At 36.3% G+C, this 20508-nt stretch overlaps 1 long non-coding RNA gene across 1 annotated transcript; it reads left to right on the forward strand.

Moving 5' to 3' along the window:
* The first annotated feature begins 2731 nt into the window (after positions 1 to 2731).
* Positions 2732 to 4668, forward strand: LOC124889412. The gene is made up of 2 exons (XR_007048378.1): positions 2732 to 3886; positions 4176 to 4668. It is a non-coding gene; the product is annotated as an uncharacterized LOC124889412 (long non-coding RNA).
* The last annotated feature ends 15840 nt before the right edge of the window (positions 4669 to 20508 follow it).

Below are 20508 nucleotides of genomic sequence, written 5' to 3' on the forward strand. Positions count from 1 at the left end.
TGCTTCAACGGTAATCGATGGAGCAACACCACAAAAATAAAAGCACGGCCAGATCTAGACATTTTTTGACAAGTAGTGGCTGTAGTGTTTTTTGCCAGTCGTCTGGTGGTCAAATCCGATGGTGGTTTTGCGGTGGCTGGTGGGTTGGAAGTTGGATCTCGAGGCCCGCTTACCGATGATCAACTCTGGCAAGGCCCGACAAGAACAAAGAGAGCGAGAGAGAGAGAGATTTGGCGGCGGCGGTACGGTTGAACTGGTTCTCACTGATTTTGGTTTTTGCTGACGGAATTTGTAGGCGTCGGATGTTGGCTTGCCGGTGGAAAGGGAAAAATGGGATCGTTGCATTGTGGTCGCCGGAGCTCCGGCAGTGGACTGTTTGTATGTGTATTATGCATGTGTTTGTGGGTCTGTTTTTTTTGTGTGTTTTTGAGTGAATAAAAGTGAGAGCAAAACCTGATTATGAAAAAGTGTGACTATTTTTGTGTATTTTAGAAAAAGAATAAAATTATGTATGTGTATTTTAAAAGAGAGGAAAAGATGAATAAAAATGTGTGTGTAAAAATGTGTGTAAAAAAATGTATCCCCCACAACCTATTTATACAAAAAATTGACAACCCCTTTTATCTAATGGATAAAGGGTTGTCCCCTTTATTTATAATAGAACACCCTTTGTTCCTTAAGTTATTGACCAAAGGATTTTTATCATTTTGACCAACGGATAAAGTAATTGTCCAAAGGATAGTGTCATTGAGTGGTCGTTATCAAATGCGACAAGACATTATAGTTATACTATGCAAAAATAACTAATCCGAATCAGCATTTGTGGACTATAAAAAATATACAAAATGTTGGTATTGATACGTAATTACTGAAAAATATAAGGAATATTGAAAATATATAAAAATATGATAAATTTGAAAATATTGTAAAATATGATGTGTCGTGTACGTGTGTAGATGATTGAAAATTATTAAAAACGATAATGAATTGATCAAAATCCTATTATAAGGAAAATTATTAATAAATCGTGAAAAGTAAAAATATGACAACAAATTGATAAAAATCCTAAAGTAAAAAGATGTGAAAATTGTACTTTGTGCCCTTCAACGACTAGGAAGCTTGAAGACGTTAATTTTAAGCACGGAGAAAAAAAATTGAGTGTCAACACCCATCATGGTCATGCCCTGATTTGGGTCATGACAGTATTGTTAGCTTTAGTTTAAGGCGTAGAGGATATATTTGAATGTTATAGTTAATTTCGAGGTTGCTCGAAAGAGCAAGTCTTTGTGTTGAAGGACTTTAGGCTTGGATTCCGTCATTTTAAGGTATGTTATGACTTAACTTTCTTCAAACTAGGCTGGGTAGCTAATGAATAAGTAAAGCATGCTGTGGGTTGGGAAAAACAACTATGGATGCAGTTTTTGAGTTATTATATATTGTGTGATACCCATGTGAGGGCTTATTTTCTGTTGTTATTGGCTTATGATATAAGCGTGTTGCCTGTGTGAGGGATTTATTTGGCATCATTGGCTTCATGTATGCATTTGATTGTCATTATTTCTTAGTGTGATGCCCGTAGGGAGCTTAGATAGATATTATAGGATTTATTGAGAACTATTTGCCTTTATTATGATCGAAAAGCTTGGTTGATATGATATTAATGATGTCTTACATGCATGTTCATTCTAATGGTGCCCAACTAGAACTGATAACATAATTATTGACACATTTAGCTGATTTCTAAGCTCACTTGTATATGTATTGAATGGATTTGATATCTTTATACTGATTTGATTTGTGAGTATTATATCTGCATTGCATACATACACATTCATGAGATATCGATTCCATTGATGGGCATTTTTTTGAAAAAAATGAGACATTTTTAATAAGCCTAGACCAAGGAATGCGTCGGTCAAGTATATTGAAATTGAGATTGATATTGGTGGAAATTTGAGAGAGTATAAGAGTTATGAGCCCCCATATATCCTATTTCAGGAGCATTGAGGCTCGATAGGTATATACAGAAAGTCATCCGATGACTGTAAACTATTCGCATCATCATCCATTGCATTGCATTGCATTTGCACATCATGCATTGCTTTTATCTTTTAGTTGTCGTGCATTTGGATTCTATCTATACTTGCGTATATGCCTATATTTTTGTTGATATATCCCCATATATATATATATATATATATATATATATATATATTAGAACTGTTAGTAGAGACGATGTGAGCTACTGTATGGAAACTTTTCTGCTTGCAGGTCGCATGCTCATTGTATTTTCCTTACTTATCTTATTTTCTATTTTGCTTAGTTGACCTATGATACCTAATGCGTACAAGTAGATCTTACTCACTCCTACTATTCCTTTTGGCACAAATCCTAGTTTGAGTACCAGTCATGGCGGCAAATCTTTGTATGGATATTCTAGGTTTTTGAGGTACTAATGTGCTCCAGAGTTTGAGGATGATTCAAACATCATCTATCTTTATTTGTCTTTACTTTTGACTTAGAGAGAGATTATTAATTCAGTATTCAGATGGTTATTTAAATGCTCTAAACTTATGTCATCAAATTTTGGGATTTATGATATTTCTTTTGTACTTCCGCTATAACTGTACTTGTATTGGCCTTACTTCACTCTAGAAGACTTACTTAACCTATATTTACTTATTTTTATTTCTTTTCTATTTTGGCTTACTTATTAAGGTTGGGTCGCGATACTGTCATCATGAGTTGGTGTTTTGGGCCGTGACAAGACCAAGCTAAGATATTCTATTGCTTAAGAGGATAGGATAAGAAAAAGTCAAATCCTCTACAATGAGGAAGGGGTTACTGTTTAAAAGGTACAGAGGATGCCTTTCAGTCAATTCGAAATCACCACTTATCTTGAGACATAGCATATGTTAGACGCGGTTCTATCGATGGCAACTGGCGCTCCTTATAATCCCTGAGGAATTATCATTTAGTTTGTTTGTTAGTAACCGGTCATTATCTTAGGCTAGTCTCAAACACCTTCATACTATGCACGGGTGTAAGCTTCAAATATGTTGAGATTATTCTTGAGATGGTAGCATCATGGACTGGCCTCATTTGTACATAGCCCAATTGGTTTAAAATACCCTAATCCAATTTTTACCTCATACAGATAGACCTTCCATTGTGTGAGTATGGTAGTTTGTTGTTGAAGGAGGAGAAAATGGAAATAACTCATACTCGTGAAATTGCTTCCCGTTGACTCCTTTCTCTCCATGTGTTTGTTGATGATTGGGTCTTCATTACTTTTCAGAATCTACCCCTATGCATTCCATTCTAATGTAGTCTCTAATTCCCTAAATGTCATTTTATCTGGACTTACCCATTCATAAGTTCCTTATCTAAATCTCAAATTTGGAATTTTCCACTATTATCTTCTATAGTAGATCAAATCTTTATATCCTTACCCCAAAACCTTTCCCTCTTATGGATAAAAGAAAGGACTTTCCCCTCATATCGAATTTGCCTAAGGGTAAGAATAAACTAAACATCTCCGATTGCAACATTAATGTTGGCGACATAGTTCCAGTCAGTTTTAGTCTTCTAAAAGATTTATTGAGCAGAATGCAAAGAGTAATTGGTGATAATTCATAAGTTGGGCTCTCTTGTAAGAGTTGTTATTATCCTACCATTCTTAATGATTATTGTTGGGCTGCAAGGGAGATTCATGTAAATGATAACATAGCCTCTTTTTTTACAGGTACCCTTTAATGTTGGTTAGGAAGAACCGATTGATGAGGTGATTTCCTCATTTTATAACACTTTCCAGTTGTCTCTAGGCTAACAAACCTTAGGGTGTGGTTTATCGTGGCTTGCCTTCACGTCCTACATGATATATAAGGTGTTAGCTTCTCTCTTAACTCATTTTAAGTTATTTAACTCTCCGTGTTTCTTGTGTGGTGGTTTAATCAAGCTCAATCATCGGGGAAGAAAAACGATTGTGAATGGTCTAAATGATCTCTATAATTGATGATCCACTGATTATTCCTTTGTTTCCCCTCTAGAAAAGATTTGTGGGGATCGCCACCTTTTTCTTGGAATAGGATTGTAAATGGTTTTATTAATTCACCTCTTCTAAGTCTCATTTTATCATTTTTCTTCTCACACTTTACTTTCTTTGTTTCTTATAGATCCTCGGTGGAAACTCTCTTTGAAAGACGGCCTTAATAAGCAAACTGACACCCTTCATCATTGAGTAGCTCACATACTCGAGTCTACTAATACAAAGGATTGAACTTGATTCACTGTCGAATTGAATTTATTGGTAAGTGAAACACAAAAACCAAGGTTGATTTTAATCTTCTCATGTACTTTTCTTGTTGTCTCCATGTTTTATGAGATTTTAACTACTTCATCTTGAAGGGATAAAGACAAATTCAAGGTTGTTTTCATCTTCGTCAGTAGATCTCGATCTTTTAAGTCAGGTTAATGATGGCTGCCTTCAAGATTATATGAACCTCAACCCTCTACCTGATGACTTTAGAGTCACTGTGGATACCAGTGGGTTCGCTAAGGCTAAGAGAATTGTCATGATGTTATTTTTATATCTCAAAAAAATGTTGTAGTCTCTTTGAGTCTGTAAGAACCAAGTTATTAATGATAGAATAAAAGGGGTTTGCCCTTGCACATGCCATACTTTTGTCAGGATGAGAAAAGTTTCTTCCTTCGCGTTTCATTCTCCTATCTGGGTGATGCTTCTCCAATCTTCATAAATTGTTCCTTCTTCAGACGTCCATGCTCCAACATCTTTACCACCCAAAGAATTTCCTTCTTTAGTAAAAACTGGGGTTGAACCTGGTCCTACACCCTAATGTCGTTGCACGACTTTCCAATCATTATGTAGGAGCTAAGCCCTATTTTGAGATTGGCCGAAGTGGCAGACTATTTTGGCATCCTGATGTCTTCAAAGGACCATTAGAGGGTTGAAAAGGCCACGTTTGAATGTTTGATAAATAATGCGACTCACTATGCCTCGATGGTGAGTTTTCTTTGACCCAAATTCTCCCTGACTCTTCTCTTTCCTATACTGATGTATCATCTTTTCATTTCCCCAGGCCAGTATTACCATGACTGTAACCCCTCAATGTTTTATGGAGAAAAAAGAAATGAATATCTAAACTCGTCGGTCTAGAGGATTCTCTAGCCAACCTTGGGGTTTGACCCCCCTTCTAGAGGCCTTGGTTCATCAAATCATCAAACGTCTGAGTACAAGATGCTTATGGCTAAGTTTCTCATGATCTAGTTTGAAAAGGATTGACACCAAACAAAGCCAATCTACGGGAAGATAAAGTGTACTTTTTCTGCCAAAGTATATCTACTAATTCTGATTAGATTGAGCTCCTTCTGCAAGTGCAGGAAGAACTTCAATAATAGATTCATTCCTCTTGCCTATGTCCTTACCATAATGAGAGCTCTTTTATCTCGCCAGTCAGATGGAACTTTAGCTGAGATTTGCTATTTAAAAAAATGGGTTAATGCCTTTTTATAAGGAAAGATGACAATGGAAAAGGTTGGCCCTATCAGAGTGAGGGATACCCAATTTAGCCACGCCTACATTCTTATCAGTGTGAAGAAATGTAACTTATACCTAGAAGGAGTGATTACCAAGTCCCAAACCTGGTTATGTATTTCATCGACAAAAGGTCAGATAGCGGTCAAAAAACCCTTCTAAAAGGAAGTCCTATCATATTGTTAAGGAAACCACAAGTTTGTAGGACCTATTTGTATATGCTTGTTGTAAATAAATATATTTTGGTTCCTTTTTTATTGCCTTAGGCTTATCACCTTGGAAAGTGTTTTTCATAAATTTTGTTATTACATTCCTCCCTGAATAATTCACCAATTTTGAGGCTGCCCTGCCTAGGAAAGCGAAGAGTTGAATAGGTCACTTTGGTCTCTACATAGCATTTCAACCATCTACTTAGTAGGTATCGGCTGCATCCGCACCTTTTCAGCTTCCATTATTCTTTTTATAAAAGGAAGCAATTCCTACCGATCCAAACCTAGCCACATCTTTCTTCTCAAAACAACTTTCTTTGCCTTAAGGAGACCTTAATAGGGCTCTTCCCAAAATCGTGCAGCATAGTTTGTAATTCTCGTATAGCCAACCATGTTTATAATTCCTTTAACCCGGAATACCTAGCATGGTGATTAGTTTGGTTACTACTTTGGGATATGTTGGGGTCTAAGTTGATGATAATGGATGATGGATCCCCCATTCATCCCTCCTCTTATCCTTCTAGGAAGTTGCACCTATTCTTCTATCCTGTTGGTTGAGGAGGCACTTTGGCTCCTGGATGCCCTCATCAAGTTCTGATCTAACTTGATTAGGAGGGTCAGGGTAAATCCTACTCCGGGGAGCATCCTCTGGGACCTGTCCACATATCCTTCTACAGGAGGCTTCAAACCTTGGAGCAGCTATCATAAATAAAACCCGTGTCTATCAAGCCATTCTTTGAAACTAGAATATCATCATGTCCACCTTCTCTTCTCTTTTTATGTTATATGTATTTTTCACACATTTCGTTCATTTTTCTTTTTTACCTTGTAATCTCGATTCCTACTCAAGGATCCCAGTGTAATAATAAAAAGAAGATTTTAGATGTTTGTCTTGCTTCTACGGGGAGTCTTGCCTCATTTCTCATTTTTATTTTTATTTTCTCTTTCCCTTTTATTTTTTTAATAATACTGTTGTTTTTGTGAAAACATATCTCCTGTACTACGCTATAAAATGTTACCATGTTTATCCCTAGGCCCTTGATCACTCATTAGCATAAGGGTTTGTCATTCTTTTAAAAAAAACAATGTTCGCCAATCTTATGGTAGGGCTCTGGATGGTTGTGTCGACCATTGGGCTTATGATGACATAGTTGGCTACTGGTCATTCTTATTTTCACAAGCCTTTTGGGTCGTTGGCTCTCCTGTTCGACCATAGGCATCTCAGGCATTTTAGAACCTCGAAAAAACAATGAGGGATCCCTTTGATTTAAAATTTATTGAGCGTTTAGGTTTGTACATCTCCTAGATAGTTTACTACGTACCTTTGGTGTATGAACACTCAGAATAGTCCATATCTACCCAGAGGAGAAAACTTTAGGGGATGGTTGAAAAATACTCATAATAATTAATTTACATTAAGCATCATGTTCGGGCACTTTCAAGATGAGCATGTGGCAACATGGTACTGGGTTTCCCCATGATTAGATGATCAGCCCATGTGTTATCCGTAAATATTATTTTTTGGAGAGGTCCTATAGGGACGCTTGCGCCCATGGAAGTGAGTCCTAAGTGCTCATATCGGGATATTCAAATCCCTCGCTCCATGGATTCTGAAGTCGTAATATTGTTCCTCTTTTAGGATCACCTTTAGGCTATCCTTCTCAGGGCCCTTTGAAAAGAAAAAAATTATGAACCCAAGGGCCCTCACTATTGATGGATAGTTTGCGATCCACCCCATATATCTATTTCAATACCGGGAGGGTATCCAAATAATAAGCACAAATAGACACTAGTTTTTTCATTCATTATTCTGTTATAGGACATCATAAACACAATAGTCATAGTGCCTACTGCGGCTATACCAACTATTAACTTGGTTGGTGAAAAATTCACCTAGGATAAAAAGCTATGCGATGGAAGAGAGTGTAACTTGTCTTTCCAGGCCTTCTTAGCTTATGTTCTTCGTCCTGAAGCAGCCATGCATTCTTATTCTTGCATCTTCGTTTCAGTCTGCAAAACCAAAAAATTGTTAAACTAAAAAAATTAAGGAAAGAAAAGATCCTATCCTCATAGATCCTTAACTACTGGCTTGTCTTCTCGACCTCGGTAAGCCAAACTTATCGTACTTCCTTTCCTTGGTTTAGAGGCTTTCCAAGCTTTTTATGGTACGGTTCTGACATCACAATTTTCTACACTTGATGTGCTTCTCTACTCTAATGGATGCATAGGACCATCAAGAGACCCTGAGGCACTTGTAATGAGGGTTTTTGCATGCGACCTAGTTCCAAACCGCTTATTCCTTATTTGAACGGATCACATCCCTGGGTGAAGTGGCAACTTGGTGGATTTAGAATGGTATACCATAGGCCTAAGTTCACCGTTTTTCTCCTCCTATCCAGGGGCCTTCGTGAAGCTTATGGCCACTATGTTAAATGAGTATAGAGTTATCTAGCGGGAATGAGAACTACTCCAACGCCTTTCCTAATAGGGTCCCCCTTAACTCCCTTACCATGGTCATTTCTGCCTCTCCTAGGGTCAGTCTGGTCCTATTCATCATTTTTTGAATTTGATTATGTGCTTCCAAGGATCCTTCCTTTCATCTTACTTGGAGATTTTTGTCATTTTGAAACCATCCTGTATGGGATTCTTCAGAATGGGGGGCATGTATAGTGTAGTGTTGCATACAACAACGCACGTAAGTGTAAATGGTCAAACAAGTAGTAAATTGACTCTTCGTGAGAGCCGAGTTGTCGTACCCAAAGCTTGAGGTTAGTTATTCACCAATTCCAAGTACATTTTTCAATTTAATAAGTGTGGGTTTGTAATAGGGTTATAGGATTGTAATTATAAGCTAAACAACAAAAATAATAACGGTATGAAATTTGGATTGTAAGCTATATAAGGAGAGATTCCAGGGTTAAGACATACTACACATTCATGCATAACTATAGTTTATAGCCAATGTTGGTGTTTATCGTGATTATTGACTTACGAGGTTGATAGTACAACTCGGGGATGGTCACCCTCTTAGTCTTCTACCCATATTAGTCTCACAACTATATCGTTGAGTAGGGATTTGAGTCTCTAATTCGGATGGACTAAGTTATCTTCCTATTTTGTTAACCAAGTGAGGCATTTAGGTATATCCCAATCTTAACCGCAAATAATCCTTTAACAATTAGAACCTAATCAATTAAAGACATGATCCATACTCCCTACATTCTTTGTATTGTCCCATCACTCCTATGTCCAATTGGACTTGAATTTGTCCTAAAGTTCATGACTCTTTAGAATAGTAAAGCAAGAATGAAAGAACAATCACTTTACGTAATAAACATACTAACCAATTGCAACCATAATTAAGCAATCATGTTGTAGCAGAGGCGAATCAAGGATTTAAAGTTTGTGGGTTCCTTGAGCAAAATAAAATATCAAAATATAATGGCTTACAGGATTAGAATCCACAACCAAGGGGCCTACAAAGCTTTAGCAAGCTCTTTCTCTACCACTAGACCAATGACACACTTCATTTATGGGTTCCCAACTTATAATTCTTATATATTTACTAAATTTTTTAATATAAATAAAAGATCCACATAAAAGTTACTGGGTTTCTGGGAACCCTCATCTAACACCCTAGATCTGCCTCTGGGTTGTAGCCTCAACCCTAGAAAGAGGTGTTTATCCACTCATAATCTTACAAATAATCACCATATATGATTTCATAAAATTAAACTACAAGAAAGAAAATTACAAGAAGAAAAAACCCTAGTTTGAGCTCCTTGAGGTCTTCTTTTCCTCCCCAAATCGTGTACACTCCAAAGATATTTATAATTTCGGGTATGTAATCTTTATATAGCCCATAAATTCATCTATAATATTCCCCAAACGAAATAGGTGCACTTACCACTTTGCCCCTAACTTAAACCAAGTAGAAAACCTAGTTTTAGTTGATTTTAGAGTGTGTGTTAATTTCGTGTTGTGGACTGCTCTGGCGTGTTCCACCCTTCTTTGTCACATATTTAAAGTTTATATAGCCTAAAAGTCTTCCAAAATAGGTCCCATGGGGATTAGGTACAAGTACCACATGTTTCTAACTTAAATTAGGACTTTAAGTCTACTTTCTCTCACTTTTATAAGGTGAGTGTTACGGATCCTAGAGCAAAACCAAAACAGTGGCAAATTTCAAGTTGTTATGAAGTGCATCGCTGCTTGGAGGCACAATGTGTATCCCATTCCATGGAATAAAGGGTGTGGTATAGAGGGTGGTGTAACTACGCATAATTTTGTTTGGCTTCGTGTAATACCCCGTATTATACTTATCTTAGTTCAGCTCCTAGTTGTATGCATAAGAGGCTTAAAGCCTGAAAATTTAGCTAAGTTTTGGGGACCTAGTCTTATTTTTGGACACTTAACTTCAAGGATTTTTAAACTGGTCTTTCTGGCTCCGAGACGTAGGTTTTTGAGTTAATTCATGTTCAGGGGTATAAAGAGCATGTCTCGGAAGATTTTTATATTTTTTAGATAAGGATTGGGTCGTGTGAAGATTTCAATTCCAGAACCTCACCGCGATAGTGGCGCGTCTCGGTGGGTATAACAATGGAGCCTTCACCACATTGCGGCGAGCCTTTAATCTTTGTTCCAGTTGCAAATTTAAATGTCTGAGGGGCAATCTTGTCTTTTACCCTCAATCCAATTTAGAAAAACACAAATTAAAATGTCGGTTAGAGCATTATATGCCCTTTTCCCTAATTATCCTCTCAAAGAAACCCTAATCATTCCCAAGTTCATCAAATTTAATTACCTCCTCTTCAAGCAAACCGATAAATCAAGTTCCCAAATCCAAGAACCTTCAAGGAAGCTTAAAAATTTGTGTTTCGCTTTCAAGATTTAAGGTTTTAGGTATGTGTGATGTTCATCCATGGGCCCTATTCACCCATAGAGTCCAAGAATCCATTTTTATATTTTAAATGATGAATTTTACAAGTTTATGATGAATTATTTCCATGAAGCTCTTATGAATTTTGATATATGTGTTGAGTTTACAAGTGTTTTGATGGAATGAGCCTTCATACGTATAAATGATAAAAATATTATATTAAATCCCTAACTCATAGTTTTAGTATTCTAATTATGTTATTATCATACGATTTACCCATTCCCATGCTTAAGTTCATGACTCTCCTGTGTTTGATGAAATGTCTAAGTATTGGATTTTGAACAATGATTTCCTACTATGATTTTTAAAGCTTTATATGTCATCATTGTTATTTCCATTCAGTGTTGGTGAGTTATGAATACCCGATACTTAGCTGTTTACACAATTTTAGTATCTTCAGAATGATTTCAGATATACCATGAGCATTATCCTTCAGTCAGTTACTACGATCAGTTATTTGTTTAGTTAAACTTAGTTCAGTCAGTAATCAGTGTCATTCAGTTAGGAGTAGGATTTAGCACCAAGCAAACCTAGGGATGGGGGCTCACCCGCCAGCTAGGACTGGGTCCTTAGAATTAGTCCCTAAGTTCCAAAACTATAAAGCCAACATGGAATTATGAGATGTCACCCACCATTTTAGGACTGAAATTCTCTGAGATATCACCCGCCAATTTAGGACAGACATTCTCTTAGGGGTCACCCATCAGTTTAGCACTAGTTTAGTGGGTCCAGACAACCATGTGTTAGTGCCCGTGGGACGGTACTAATACCCTTCCAACTGGGGTATAGGTTGGACCCCGATTAGCTCAAATTAGGACATGTCGGTTAGATGATACCTCCTACACTCTCAGTTCAGTATTCAGTATAGAGTTTAGTTTAGGTTTGCTTGACCAAATCATACAACTTATCGTAATTCAATTATCAGATTTCAGTGTTTCAGTTTATAGATTATCTTAGAAATAATATATGCTTGGTCATGCATTCTCGGATTCTATAGTTTTTATGTGTTTTGCTCAACTATTTCATGCATGCATACTCAGTTATTTTATGCTATTCAGTCAGTCATTAGTTCATGCACAGTTAACCCTTGCATTACAGCCTAACCTAATCTCATATATCAATACATTCAAAGTAATGACCGCATACTTTTTTTTACGCTATGATGTCTTATATCATAGGTTCGGATGCTCAGTTTCCTGACCGCGCTTAGATAAGTTTAGTGTTACAGCAGCAGCAGCAGTGGTGAGTCCTCATCCTTCGAGGACAAGTTTATCTTTTATTTAGTTATTTCAGCATCTCTTTATTACAGTTAGTTAGAGTTAGTTGGGGGGATTTCCCATAAACTCCACAGTCAGTTAGTTAGAGGATTTTTAAACATTCAGAAAGTCAGTTAGTTTATCAGACTTATCAATTGGATTTCAGTATTTTTTGCAGATGTTTTAATCTTGCAAACTCAGTTGTATTTTCAGTATTTAAAACCTTATGACATTATTAGTTGTTTCCGCATATGTCTTTATTTATCAGTTTACTCAGTGCTCACAGTAGGTACCAGCTCATGGGTTAGCTTGTAGTCACTTTTGACTGTAAGCACCATTGTCGGGGTAGCCTCAGGTTGTGACACTTCGTCTCTTAGTTCACATCAAGCTTGCTCATATTCCATCATCACTTGTAGCTCATGTGCGACTTCCTTTATCACCTATAACAGCTCTAGTAGACTCCTAAAATATCTCATCACAAGTATTATATTATAAAATACACAAAATACATAAAAAATCATACAAGAACAAGTATTGCTTAGCCCAATTGAACTAGTTATCTCGTTTAATCTTTCTTTGCCCATTGTGACTCTTATATTAATTCATTTAAACTATAAACCACCTAAACATGAGGATTGGCAAACAATTACACAAATATCACTGATTATTCACATAAACAACACTAAGTCATCCAAACTAAGCTAAATATATGTAGCTAATGATACTTAGGTGTATAAATACGCCTAAGATCACGAGCCATCTTATGACTAGGAATGACCACTATCTCGATGATTAGAAGCCTTAGAGTAAGCCTTATTCAAGAAAAAATAATGAAGTACTACCACTTTACCGTTTGTCTTAGTTCATTGATCATGGCTCTGACCGAGCCTTCACTTTCAAGCTCAGGGTTATTTGGTCTGTCCCCCCCTTCCCTCATGAGTTCATGAAGAATGATGGACCAATCTGGTATAAAACTTGACAAATCCGTTGTACTATCCATGAGTTCTTCAATTGTATCAACAAAAACTTCCCATATCTCTCGAAGATGTGCCATAATGCCCATTTGAGGTGCCCCGTTCAACTAGTAAACTACTTGTATCCCTTTCGCAGGATAATAACCGCTTCATATCTGCAAGAAATTAGGAATTTTTTCCCTATAAAGATAAGTGCAGATAAAGACTGGCGAGTGGTGATGAATTAGAAAACCCACATAATTTCTCTGATCTTATGGTAGAGGCCAAACCATTGAGTCTTTGTGATATAGTTGTATTTGTTTGCACTATAAGAAAAATAGCCTAGAAGGAAGAGAAACCTGGACCCAGAATATCCAAATCTTGTCACAATTGGTCTTTAAGGACGGGAAAAATCCGGTTGTGTCCCATCCTAACAAAATCCGCCGCAAAAGTTCATTAGCGACAAGTCTAATAAGTCGCAAGTCTAATAAGTCGCTCCTTAAAATCCCCTTGAGACGACAAAAAACTGGTTGTAATTATCTTTTAGCGACAATATATCTTGTCCCAATCGACTAACTACCTGGTCGTACTTATCCTTTTGCGATGATATATCTCGGCCCAAATAGACTAACTACCTAGTCATAATTATCATTTAGGAACGGTATATCTTATCTTAAATAGACTAACTACCTCATCGTAATTATCTTTTTATGACGGTATTTCTCATCCCAAATAAACTAACTACTTGGTCATAATTATCTTTTAGCGATGGAATATCTTGTCTCAAATAGACTAACTACATCATCATAATTATCTTTTCGCAGTGGTATTTCTCATCCCAAATAGATTAACTACCTAGTCATAATTATCCTTTAGCGACAAGCAAAATTCTTTTTCTAGATCAACTTTAAGTACGAGCAACATCATGGTCCTAGATCAACCTCTAAAGGAGAGACACATTCTAGTCCTAGATCAACCTTTAAAGACGAGCAACATCTCATCCTAGAGAAATATTTAAAGACGAGCAATATTTCTAGTCTCTAATTAACCACAATAATATCACATAATAATAAATTTCATCAAATAAATATCAAATTGCTATCGAGAATCTCGATACAAAAACATGCTATAATTAGAGACCAGAAAACATAGTTAACATCCCATGATATTAGTTTCAATATTTGTTTCACAAAAAACATAGTTACCATCCCGATCGAGATAGAGTATGATATCAAATTTTCCATAAAATTATAATACATAGCAATAAAATAATCAAGTAACTCCTATTTCTACTGTTTAAGTCATCGACTTTTAGTTCAAATTGTCAGCTTCCATCACAACGTCAAAAAATAATCAAGTCCTCAACTTTCAGTTCCTACTGTTTCACCTTAATCAAGTAACTCCTGCAACAGTAAAGCAGAAATTTAGAACATCACTTCAGGAGAAAAATAATCTGTGAGATCGATTCAGCTATTCATAAATTATAAGTAAAGATGATGGTACCATTTATATAACAACAACTAAAGTAAACACATTTGAAGTACAAGTGAATAATGTTTATTAGGATTTTAATTGCTTGAGACACCAATAATGGTTAGTTGGTATAAACAATACAATCTAATGGTTCATAACAGGAGTTCTACAATAATAATCAAACATCCTAACCCTACCTCATATGCTCGATATAAATCAAGTATATATCAAAGTATCAAATTCAATTTTTAAACACTCAAGTGCAGAGAAAGCTCTACGAATCATTTAATAGAGACGACGTAACAAGTATCGCCCAATATGTACATCATATATTCACACTAAGAATAATCAAATACTTCAGCAGTTAACAAGAGTGCGAGTTCAAGAATATACACAAAGCTTAGTCCTATAACACATAACAGTCCAACCAAAGCTTGAAGAGTTCAAATCTTAACCCAGACAATTGTTTAAAGTTCCTTAACAACTTCTTTTAGCTCGTACAATAATATATATACACCTTAGATAAACAATCAAGTACTTATTTAACATCCAGTAATTTATAGTGTTGATATGAAACAACAACATCATCAAAGGTGAGTGCAATTTACATTAAATCCCAAATCTGTAATTTGGATAGCCTCCTTGCCTCTTTTTGCAACTTGGTTTTGAATAGGTAATTAACAGTTAAACTGGACTTTATGTCCTTCATAAAAGTCATCAGATTATTTGTAGAAGTCCCGAATAATGCCATAAAAAGGAGTGAATATATTTTACATGCCTTAAATATGAATTTAATTACTTCTAGAAGAATTCTATATTAATTTTTCACATTGTTGATCCATGTATTTAGTAGTATACACTACCTATATAACATAAACAGTATGCTTGGAGCAATTCATAGGCATGAAGGGTGTCTAGTCGTCTTCTATTTTTGCTTCAGGTAGCTCTTTCACTAGAGTCCCTAATGGAAGAATGAACTTACGTGTTGAACCTTGGTTAGTCCACACAATATCACAGTCACCATTTCTATAGAAACATCTTTTTCTTTTAGAAAACATACTCCAATTTGATGAGATACCATCAAACTCAAAGTAGAGAACTTAAATTACAAGAGTATACATATAGAGTAGCAATGTAGACAACTTTTCTTATTCACTGTATCTACTTTTCGATGCCATTAAGTTCCAACCTAAAAAAAATTTCAACAAATTAGTACATTAATTTGTATATATTTTTCTAGAATTAGAGATATGTTGATTCTTTAGTTTTTGAAGTGGCCGGTCTTGTGGATGTTATGGGTTTTGAGGTTGCTTAAACCACTCCTACCATCCTAATTGACTGTCCCACTCCTACTCCCTATTTATTAGGAATACAACTTCCGGTCCAACTCCTTCCATGCCACGACAACTTTTACATTCTACCTCTAGCATCAGATTCCAGCAATAGCTAACAAGACTCAAAAAAATAATAGTACTTTGAGACAACTGGTCCTCGATATTCATAAATGAATTTACGATATGATTTACAATATTTTGAAGCCTATACTCACTCAAAATAGTTTTTGAATACATAATTGACTTTTGTCCAGGGAATGAAGGAGATAGTGTTGTTGCAGAGCTACTAGCTGATACAATTAAGGTTAAGAAGGACATCAAGATGTTTTAATAAGATTTGAGTGTGTTTGACACTCTTATTCCACCACATTAAGGAGTGTTTGGTTGTTTGTAGCCTATTGATGAGTTGCTTACAGAGAGTGCATAATAGGTGTCTGAGGGCAATAATGTGGAGATCTTAGGGGTGAATGATGTTGATTTTGAGGTTGTTGATATGACACCGATACTAAATGAGACACAAAAATTTTAGATATCCATCAGTTATCTATGGATGATCAAGTTTTCTACAGTTAATGCATACAAAATTTCTCAAACCAATACAATAAAGATACAAAGAGGAGTGAGAATGTATATGGTCACTAACTTTGATAGTATAAATAATTAATCATTCAGTTGAAATGGGCGATGTTGTAGCCCTGACTTGTTGTTGTTAAGCAGTGAAGAATTCTTTCAATTTCGTTATTTCTTTTATTGTATCTTCTAAGGTAGACAGGCAATCATTCAAGGATTTATTTTTCTCATTCAAGTATTTTTTTACTCTTGATTAGAACGTAGCGTGGACAATAATTCAGCCTTGGAGGAAGTGCCACCTTTTAAGTCTTTCACCCTTACTCCACCTCCAAAGCATATTACATGGCTACGATTTTGAGGTCCACAACACTTTTCAACAATCTCTATGCTTACTAAAGATGGCCTGCAATCACCATTTGTTCTATTTAAGCCTACAAAATATATAAAGACATTTTCTATCGGTATTCCATATAATTTAATGCAATTAATATGCTTATTCAATTTACCAAATACACATGTTTTTTAATTGTTTCAGGTTCAACAAGCTTGTTATCTTTCTTTTGAGACTCATAAAAAGTAGTTGCCATATCTGGTGGATTGTCATCTTTCCCTCCCCCTTTTACATCAAACACTACAAAAAAAAGTGTATTTTGTGGAGATTTTACTGTGGGGGTCGGTATTAATCTCCACAAATATATCAAATTGCAGGGATTTATACACCCCCTGCTATTTTAATTACAATTATAGTGGTTAAAACCCCCACTATAATTAAAAATAAACTGCGAATATTTTTGGGGCGGTTGAAACCCCCACTATACTTAAAAAAAACACAAAGTTAGTGAATAAATCCACGAATTCGTATTTTCTCAGAAGCGCCTCTTTTCTCAAAATTCTTTTTACCAAAAGCAACCTCTTTCTCTCAAAATACTTTTTCTCAAAAGGGCAAACAACCTCACGCTACAACCTCAAAAACCCTCTTTCTCTCAAAAGCCTAGACTGCTCCATCACAACTGACCCGAATCGACCTCACTACGGCGGTAGCTATTCTCTGATGACACCAGCATTCAGTGACACGGCTCGACCTCTCTCCGGCAATTGTATTTCTCCGGCGGTAGCTATTCTTCGATGATTGTATTGCTCCGGGATTGTATTTCTCTGGGAAACTGATTTTTGGTAGATGTTCCTAAAGCCTTTCTTAATTTCCTATATTTAGAGTATTTCTATTTCAATTTCTTCTTTAAGGTCTTTACTGTTTAAAAGAAACATTAGTCTCCAATGGGTTCTTTTTACTATAATATTTTCCTTGGTTGAAGGAATTTATGTCTTGTAGAGGTCATAATGAACATTTTTTAGTTTGACGAGTGGAATATTTGTTAGAGCCTCTTCAATTAAAATTCTGCTCTTATTAGCATCAGTATTGGTTGTTTGTACTTTTTTTTCCTTTTTGAGATATGAGTTGTTTCGGGTGAATTGATTGTAGTATTATTTTGTTTCGGGTGGATGCTATTTGTTGTTGTATTTCATATTTGGTTCAATAAATATCATTCTTAATCTTTGCATTGTGTTTCTAATTCTTACGTATTTTTTGTTTCATGATTTGGGAATATTAACTTTGAATTTTGGGAACGTAACTTGTAGACACCTAATTTTGTCCCTCCCGAAGACCCAAGTTACACATTTTTATCCCTGTCTTACCACGTGCCCTCACCTGTATGATTATATCCCATAAAAATACAAAAATAACAAACCTACTAACAAACCTAATCCCCAATTATTCTTTTGTAACAAAATTAACCACCCCTCCTATCAATTTTGGATAACACATCACTACCCCATGCCCCATACCGTACCTCACCTACCCTACCCCAATACTCACCCTCACATAATACACCTAACTGTTCCATGGTAACAAAGGCATACCCACTCCAATTTGCACTCAACAGCAATTGGCACAGGAGGTCCCACGTATACACATATGCATTTCTTTATATGCATTTATTTATATATATAACAAAGACACACGACAAAGGGGGGGCAGATATCATCTTCTCCAAAAGAAGGGAGCACCATCAGTAAAAAAAAAAAGAACACAATAGGGTTTTCAGATATTCACTGGAATTTCTCAACATATACACGACTCTCTTCTTCTTCTTCTTTTGGGTTCACGGATACACAGAAAGGGGTACGTACATACACACAGTAAGAGTAAATAAAAAAAAATGCAGAGACTTTGAGTAAGATCAGTCTATTTTCTCAAGACATTCCAACGAACCTATGCCAGAATCGGGTTAAGTTCACTGTTTGCTCAGTTTAAACCCAAAGCCCCAATCTTCTTGTCATTCTCGTTCGATTTCTAGTTGAATCTGGCCGGAAACAGTGTGGTTCGCCAGAATCTGTTTTGGGATTGTTATTTGCTGCCTTGTTTGAGTTCACCGGAACTCATATTACACCGGATTCGGTCTTTCATCAGGTCAATTGAGGCCTTAGATTCGTCTGTTAGTGTTATTTTTTTTGAAATCCAGTTAGTCGACGTTTGGGTTGGGGTTTCATCTTTTTTATCATCGTTGTTGGTTCGAAATCCAGTTAGTCAATGTTCGGGTTGGGGTTCCGTCTTGTCTTGTTGTCATTGTTGGGTCAAAATTCGATTAGTCAACGTTCGGGTTGGAGATTGTTGATTCGAGGTTCATCAGCATGGGCTCTACCGGATTTAATCGGAATAATACTTGAAAGCAGCATTGAGGCCTTTTGATTCGGGTTTTCTTAAATATTATTATCAACGAAAATCGATATTCGGAAGGTTCAATTCTATCCTTGCTCCTCTCAATTTTATGTAATCCTAAATAATTTGCGTGTTTGGTATGTTTGAATATGTGTTATGTGTTGGTTGATGTTGGTTTTGGACTTTGAAAAGTGAATTGATAAATCGAAGCATGTGTTAATCATGTTGGTTGAAATAGATTTGGGGACGGGAATCGAAAATTGATAGAAGTGAATATTATGATATTTTTGATACATTGTTAATGTTGAATGCGATATGTCGTCGAGCGGATAGGCAAACGTAGGCCGGGTAGGCGAAATGTAGGAATAAGTGTTTCGTGGGATGTCGGAATGTGCGCGTGAATGTCTCTTTCTAGATTATCGTGTTTAATTTAGATGTATTTCTTTAGCCGGGGAATGCCCCGAGATCACTTGTATTTATTCATCGGGGAATGCCCCGACGTATCATGTTGGCGGAAAATGATCGTGATGAAGGCCCGCAGCGTCGGGGAAGGCATTGGATCTTAATCTAGATTTAGTTTAGACTAGGATTTATATTTTCGTATTTTTTTCTATTTTTCGGACTGTATAATTGGACTAGACTTTACGTTTTTGGACTGCTTTATTTTGTTTGTTGTTTGATTATTTTGCGTTCTTTTGTGTGGTTTATACATTTCATAATGTCAAAAATAGTCGATACACTCTACCAAGCGATCGTGGTTGAACCACGAGATCGAGGGATGCCTAACACCTTCCCCTCGGTCAACAGAATTCCTTAGCCGGAATCTCTGTTCGCAAACCAGTTTAAGAGTCAAATAGTTTTGAAAAGGATTTTTCAAAGGTGACTTGGCATACCGGATTATGCCAAGTGGCGACTCTGAATAAAAATGTAAATAATCTTTTTCCGAAATAAATTTTCATTTCTTGTCACTTAAATAATAAAACCCTTTCGAACTTTAAAATATACGTTTTTCTTGGAGTGCGTGAAAAAGGGGTGTGACAGCTTCTGGCGACTCTGCTAGGGACAATGACAAGTTTTCAGAATTCGAGCTATTTTTGGAGTCGTATCAGCTTTGTTTGGCATTACGAGTGTATAAGCATTGTTTGTGGTTATTGTTTACGTTATTTTCAATTTTGTGTTTTTCGTGCTCTTTGTTTATAGTATTTATCTTATGTGTTACCGCTTTTTATCTGGCATCATGAGTCCACCCCCCGGCTTTCTTTCTGCAACAAGTCTGTAGTACACATGTTGTACACAATCTCTAGTTGAGTCACCCTTATTTTAGGGGGGGAGCCGTCGGTGTTATGGAGTAGGTGGAAAGAAAAGCAGCCACTATCGACCATATGCTCCCCCGAACATCCTTGTTAGTAAACCAAACGTAGGTCAGCCTTTAGGTCATGCTTATGTGCATCATACTGAGATCTAGCGGGACCCACATGGCCCTTTGTAGGAGACTCTCCTC

Source organism: Capsicum annuum, chromosome 12 (assembly GCF_002878395.1).
Source record: "Capsicum annuum cultivar UCD-10X-F1 chromosome 12, UCD10Xv1.1, whole genome shotgun sequence".
Taxonomy (NCBI): Eukaryota; Viridiplantae; Streptophyta; class Magnoliopsida; order Solanales; family Solanaceae; genus Capsicum; species Capsicum annuum.